Raw genomic sequence first — 7,212 nt, 5'->3', positions numbered from 1 at the left:
AACACCTACACTTAGTTTGTTTACTATTTAACGAGGGAAAATAATCCTTACTAATATTATAAATGCGAAAGTAACTCTTGTCTGTCTGTCTGTCTGTTACGCTTTCCCGCTTAAACCTCTCAACCGATTTTGATTAAATTTGGCACAGACAATCTTTAGACCCTGAGAAAGAAAATAGGATACCTTTTATTGCGAAAAGAAGGGACGAAGAGATTGAAATAGGGGTTGAAAGTTTGTATGGGATATTTTAATTTTAAAATATAAATCCATGAAACTTTATATTTAAGCACTTGATAAAAAATTATTAAACATTTGTTCTAGCGTTGCTGAAATTTCGACCAGTGAGGGGGTGAAATGAGGGTTGAAAGTTTGTATGGGAGTTCGTCATTTTTGGGGATAAAACCACGAAACTTTATATTTAGGAACTTGATAAGAAATAAAAAAACAATTTGTTAAAGCGTTTTTGAAAATTCGATCTTTGAGGGGATGAAATAGGTGTTGAAATTTTTTATGAGGTTCGTCATTTTTCAAGATAAAAATATTAAATTTTGTGTTTAGGCACTAAATAACAAACAAAAAATCGTTTGTTCAAGCATTTTGAAATTTTTACCAGTATGGGGGTGAAATACGGGTTGAAAGTTTGTATGGGTATTCGTCATTTTTGAAGATAAAACCATGAAACTTGGTACGTAGGTCTCTTAGGATGTGCAGAGTTTTTCAACAAACGGATTTTCCGAAATTCGAACGGAACGGAACGGATTCGGAACGGGAACTACGAAGCCAAACTTTTTGTATACAAAATATTAACCACTGAACCTAGGAACATGATATTTAGTAGTTTTGGGTGTATCAAGTTAAAAAAAATTTGGATTTTGTAGATAAAGTTCCTTGTAACGAATTAGGCAATATACCATATTTACCGGAAGGTAGAGTTTACGTTACTGTAGAATTACAAGGGGTTGTGGAAAGGCAAGTCGAAGCTTTTGTGGTGGAGGATCATATAATAAACTACCCTGTTTTGTTAGGCCACAGTTTTTCGGAGCGCCCTAATTTACGAATCATCAAAACCGCAACCGAATTAATTTTTGAAAGGGTGGTCCACCGCGAGCCGAAGGTTCCACCACTAACTACCGGTGAAACTACTATTCCTATAGGGGAATTAAAGTCTGTTCCAGTGAGGACCACCTCTTTCGAAGTTGGCAATATCTATGTCGCTGGTACGGTAAGAGGTTGCTCGGGTAGCGAATATTATTTATTTGCCGGTTCCTCTTCCTCGCTACAGGACCTCCTAGCATGGCTACGGCTACGGCTCCGGGTGCGAGAGTGAGGTCGCCGATGTGATAGTCCGAGATGGTCGATACGACTGCGCCTCACTGTGTTCCGCTCCCGAGTTCGTGAACGTCGTTGGTGCCTTCCCGAAATGACGACACTTTTACTACGGCTCCGACTCTGCCGTTCTTCAATCGCTTCATTCCCTATTTTCTGAAACTCGAAACTAAAGATGTTAATTCTCTTGTGTCACACTAATGAATATCTCCAGGGAGTCGCCCTAGCTAAGTGTATGTATGTAATGTACTGTCTGTACACCTCCAGGGAGTAGCCCTGGCAAGGTATACGTATGTATATGTCACCGTAAAATTGTAAATAACGTTAGATTATAATCTATCGATTTGAATCTCGCGAGATTGTGAACTGTCGAATAATTATGAATCGTATCATATTGCTTACAATTTAACGTATTATTTTTCGGTAGATTATAATTTATCGAAGTGAAACCGTCAAATTGTGATACGAAACGCACCTCGCGTGCTATACCATAGAGTTACAAAACTATTAGAGTGAGCATAATGTTAATTTGGGATTCTCTTAAAATGCATAAATGTTTTTGTCATAATTTTAATTATCATAATCCTTTTTGCATAACGTTTTTTAGCATAATAGTTTTACTTTCCCATAATAACATCTAGGAATACTGGTTTGTTAGGTATAACCTATTTTTGGGATTAATAAATAGATTCTTTTTTAGAATAATAGTGTTTTGTCAAAATTTTTACAAGGCATAACAGTAGGTTAGGGTGCGGCGGGGGTGGCCCTTGGGCCACCCCTATGCCGCCAGCATGTTTATCTTACACACGAAAAGTATACTGAATGATACGTTTCAGATTTTTTAATTTTGATACATTTTTTCTTACCATGTGATGTCAGAATTATTGATTACTTACTAAATAATTAATAAATACGTACTTGATTTCACAATCTTGAAGAGCATTTATTTTATTTGACTGACACCTGTGTTTTATTCCTAACTCTATGGACACAGAACGGTCTACTGTAAGGCCGACCAATCAGGGACAGCCGTCGGACAGTTGACAATTTGACAATTGTAAGATTGTGATTTAACAGTTTTACTTCGATAGATTATAATCTGACGAATAATAATACGTTAAATTGTAAGCAGTATATTACGTTTCACAATTTTTCGACAGTTCACAATCTCGCGAGATAGATTATAATCTAACGTTATTTACAATTTTACGGTGACATATATATGTAGAAATTGAGGTTGGGTAAAACAAATAAAATCCGTCAAGTTCACTGAGACACTGAGTTTATTATTATTTTCCACTATTTTAAACTATTTTTAACAGAAATATTCACTATCTCACACACGTCGTCCGTCACACACCATTCGCCATTACCCCCTTCCTTCTCTCCTTTCCCCTCTCATGCCATCTCACTCACATCATCTCACTCACACACAATCTGTACCGTTCGTTCCATCGTCCCAGTCATCCTACAGCTCGGCCATCCTGAAGTTAAGTCTGCCCTCAGACCACCAAAACAAAGTTACAATGAATCAAGTAAGTATAATAATTATGGTAAGTATAGCAAACAACAACTCAGAGCTAAGAAATACAATGATAGCATAGACTGGCAGCAACAAACACTTCCATGCAAAAGTTAGGTATCATCAAAACATCTTAAAATTTACAACAAATAGTTTTCATAATAAAATAAAAGTTAGGTATCATCAAACATCTTAAATTAAGAACAGTTTTCTTAAAAATAAAAGTTGGGTGTCATCAAACATCTTAAATTAAGACAGTTTTCTTAAAAATAAAAGTTAGGTATCATCAAACATCTCAAAATTAAGAACAGTTTTCATAAAAATAAAAGTTAGGCAGGTATCATCAAACGTTTTTAAATAATCTTACTCTTATCCTAATAAAAAACACAACATAGTAAAGTTTCAGTATTACACATTCTCTCAATACACAATAATGGCTAATTTTGAATAAAAGTGTACAATAAATCAAGACTATTTAGAAATATAACAGGCACTTAATTAAATTATTAACCTTTTAAGTAGCAACAATATTACATCACACAGCCACAGCACTGAAAGTTTAGAAGAAATAAAATACCTACTGCACTATGAAAATTTTTGCTATGTGATAGTGTACCTACAAACCTTCTCTAATTAGCAGAGCTGTCACCTGCAGGCCAAGGCTTCATGAAATCTGCTGCCGAGCTGGTTCTCCTCGGTCCTTCCGCCAAGTCGTCGAGTTTCTCCACATCATAGCGATCTTTACCCTTAATTGTTGTGACCTTGTAAGGACCTAGGAATTTAGGTTTTATCTTCATTCCAACTCCAAATTGCGTTCTTCTGATCGCCACCAGATCTCCAACTGAATACTTTTGGCTTGCTTTTCTCTTCCTATTGAATGTTCTTGCATTTTCCTCTTGAATTTTTAATATTTGCTGTTTCGCTTTCTCTCTTAAATCTTCTCTATTTATAAAGTAATTTTCTATTTCCTCTTCTTTCAACAATCTACATAATTCTATGTCTTCCCTATTCTTCATCTTCACACCAGTCAGTAACTCAAAAGGAGACATGCCAATGCTTCTCTGGTAGGTACTATTGAGACATCTTTGTATTTTACTGACATGCTTGTACCATAGAGTAGGGTCTTCTATGCAATATTTAGTGAGTACTGATATGATGGTCCTGTGCATCCTCTCAACCTGTCCATTTCCTCTAGGTATGCCCGTTGTGATGGTGATATGCTGGATGCCTTCCTCTTTACAATAGTCTTGGAACTCACCACTAGTAAAAGCGGTTCCCCTGTCTGACACTATCCTAGTAGGGTTTCCAAATGTTTCTTGATGAATCTTTAGTTTCTCTATCGTCTCTCTGCTTGTGGTACTTTTAGTAGGGAAAATCCATGTGAATTTTGTAAAAGCGTCCACAATAGTGAGTATGTGATTATACTGTTTCTTTGTAGTCGTCATAGGTCCAAGGTGATCTACATGTAGGGTATGTAGTGGTACATTTTCCTTGTCTATAGGGTTCAGCCATCCCTCTTGCTTCCCTTCTTTTCGGTTTGCTAGTAAACAAGGAACACATGTGATGATAAAATTCTCAACTTTCTTCTCTAAATTAGAAATGTGGTAGTCCTTACTGATGAGACTCATCATTTTTGTTTTTGCGAAGTGACCATTTTCATGTGCTCTTTTAATTATCTCACTTTCTAAACTCTTCGGAATTACCAACTTCTTTTCTTGTCCTTTATACAGGAGTCCATTATCTAGACAATAATCTTCAAAAGACTGAGACTTCAAAATTTCTTTTATGGCTTTTAAACCTTCATCATTATCTTGCGAATATAGTATGCTGTCATGAAGATCAGAAAATATCATTCCCACATAAGGTACCCTGCTCAATGCGTCGACATGGCGCATTTTCTGGCCTTCACGGTGCACCACTTCAAAATCATAGTCTTGTAATAAAATTATCCATCTAGCCACCCTGGTGGACATTGCCAAGTCTTTCTTCTTTATTGTCATTTCAAATGCCTTACAATCTGTAACAACTTTAAAGTGTATACCAAACAAATAATGTCGAAACTTTTTGATTCCTTCAACTATAGCCAATGCTTCCAATTCATAGCTGCTATATTTGCTTTCTGCATCGCTGGTCTTCCGGCTTAGATAGTGTACTGGATGCAATTGTCCATCTTCTGGATCCCTTTGCATTAAAATTGCTGAATATGCAATGCTTGAAGCATCCGTGTGAACTTCAGTTTCTTTTCTTGGGTCAAAGATTTTTAAGACTGGATTTGTTACCAACGCTTCCTTTAATGTGATGAAACTCTTCCTATGCTCATCACTAAACTCAAATTGAACATTCTTCTTTAATAAGTCTGTTAATGGCTTCGCCACAATGGCAAAATTCTCCACAAACTTCCTGAAATATGAGCATAATCCAACAAAGCTGTGCAGCTGTTTTAAATCTTTTGGCTCTGGATATCTCCTGACTACCTGCGTCTTCTCGGGCGATGGTCGTATCTCTCCACATCCAATAACATGCCCCAAGTATTCAACACTCTTCACCACAAGCTGACTCTTTTTCCAATTAATATCCAGGCCATATTCGGAAGCTCTTCTCAACACTCGTTCCAACCGCTGCACCGCTTGTTGTTCATCCTCTGCTGGAATTAAAATATCGTCAATGAATACCAGAACAATGCCCTCCTCAATCAGATCACGAAATATTATATTTATGAAGCGTGTAAACACCTTCGGACATGTGGCAATACCAAATGGTGCCTTTAGGAATTCGTACTGTCCATTCATAGTTACAAACGATGTGTACTCTATTGAATCTTCATGCACACCAAGGTGAAAATAACCATTTTTTAAATCCAAAGCACTAAAGATCGTTGCATTATGACATTTATCCAGCAAGTTATCAATCAATGGCAGAGGATATTGATCCTTGACCATTTTTTGGTTTAGTTTCCTGTAATCAACGCAGACCCTCAAGCTGCCATCTTTCTTACGTACCAACACCAATGGGCTAGAATATTCAGATGTACTTACGCGGATAATTCCATCCTGTAACCACTGTTTTACTTGAGCATCAATTTCAATCTGTTCCTTTAACGCCACACGACGCGGTCGCTGCGCTACAGGGATATCATCTTTCAGGTGTAGTTTGAGCTTGATGGGAGCTTCCCTCGTCTTTACCGGTTGATATGACGTCACCAACTCACCCACTGCTCGCTGCACTCCCGGTGACACCTCACGTCCTATAATGTCAAAATCAGACACAACACATGCAACACATTGCAACCAATTTTCGTTTTCAAGCATAAAATATACATCCGAGCCATCCATTACCATAACTGTGTGCTGTAAAAATTGTTGCCCAATGATAACAGAACAAGGTATAGCGTTATTTTGCACTATATAAAACGTAATGTCTCTATAACAGACGTCGTCCACAGACACTGATGTTATTATTTGCCCAAGGGCACGAATTCTCGTCGAGCCGAGTCCCGTCAACACCACGTCACAGTCATCGTATTTGCACCCAGTTAAGCTTTTATAGCACTGCCACGACATTAGATTAACATCACTGCCGGTATCAATAAGCGCACTCAGTTCCTTACCAGCAATTTTCATTATTTTCATAGGTTTTCTTGTACCCGTCATGCGTTTATCGACGCTCAGTACATCACCTGTTGTTGACGTGTAGTCGCCATCTTGTTTGCCATTGTCAAATGACACTTCACGGTTGCGTTCCGTTTCACAATATAAAGTTGACGTCTCGTTATCAAATGTCACTTCAGGGTTACGTTCCGCTTCGCAATATAAAGTTGACGTTCGTCTATTTCCCATTTCTGCCACCGAGAAAGAGCGATGTCGCTGCTGTGCCGCAGTACCGCCAACTTGACGATTTCGCTCACGCCCTCTCTGATTTTCAAACTTGCCCGCCGCCGCTTGGACTCCAATTCCGGTGTTTGTTGTCGCGCTCGCGCCGCCGCCATTGCTCGATTCCGCCATTTTGCACTGAGATGACAAATGTCCGAATGAACCGCATCGAAAGCACTTCGAACCCTTGTTTCTATGAGGACAATCCACTGATAAATGCCCATTATCGCCGCAATTGAAGCATTTTCTTCCATCTAGGTAGTGTCCTTGCCGGGGCTGCGCCGATGGTTGTGGTCGCATACCGCCGCCGTCACTTCTTCTGTCGTCGTGTTTCATTTTCTCCTTTATACTCTCATAAATCTTCAATTTTTCTTTCAGCTCGCCGTACGTGGAGACACCATAAAGCATCATTTTGTTGGTTTCCTTGTCAATAATGCCATCGACTATGTATTGTACAGCCACGTAATCTGCCATTTTGCCGCGCCGTCCAAGTTC

The 7,212-nt window shown here is 38.4% G+C and overlaps 1 long non-coding RNA gene across 1 annotated transcript; it reads left to right on the top strand.

Annotated features, from left to right (window-relative positions):
• Positions 1-2,712: 2,712 nt before the first annotated feature.
• Positions 2,713-3,429, top strand: LOC126381489 (uncharacterized). Its single transcript, XR_007568850.1, has 2 exons — positions 2,713-2,965; positions 3,026-3,429. It is a non-coding gene; the product is annotated as an uncharacterized LOC126381489 (long non-coding RNA).
• The last annotated feature ends 3,783 nt before the right edge of the window (positions 3,430-7,212 follow it).

The sequence above is a fragment of the Pectinophora gossypiella genome, unplaced genomic scaffold, assembly GCF_024362695.1.
Source record: "Pectinophora gossypiella unplaced genomic scaffold, ilPecGoss1.1 Pgos_57, whole genome shotgun sequence".
NCBI classification, from domain to species: domain Eukaryota; kingdom Metazoa; phylum Arthropoda; class Insecta; order Lepidoptera; family Gelechiidae; genus Pectinophora; species Pectinophora gossypiella.
The sequence above is the reverse complement of the archived record's forward strand: the minus strand, read 5'-3'. Positions and strand labels throughout refer to the sequence as shown.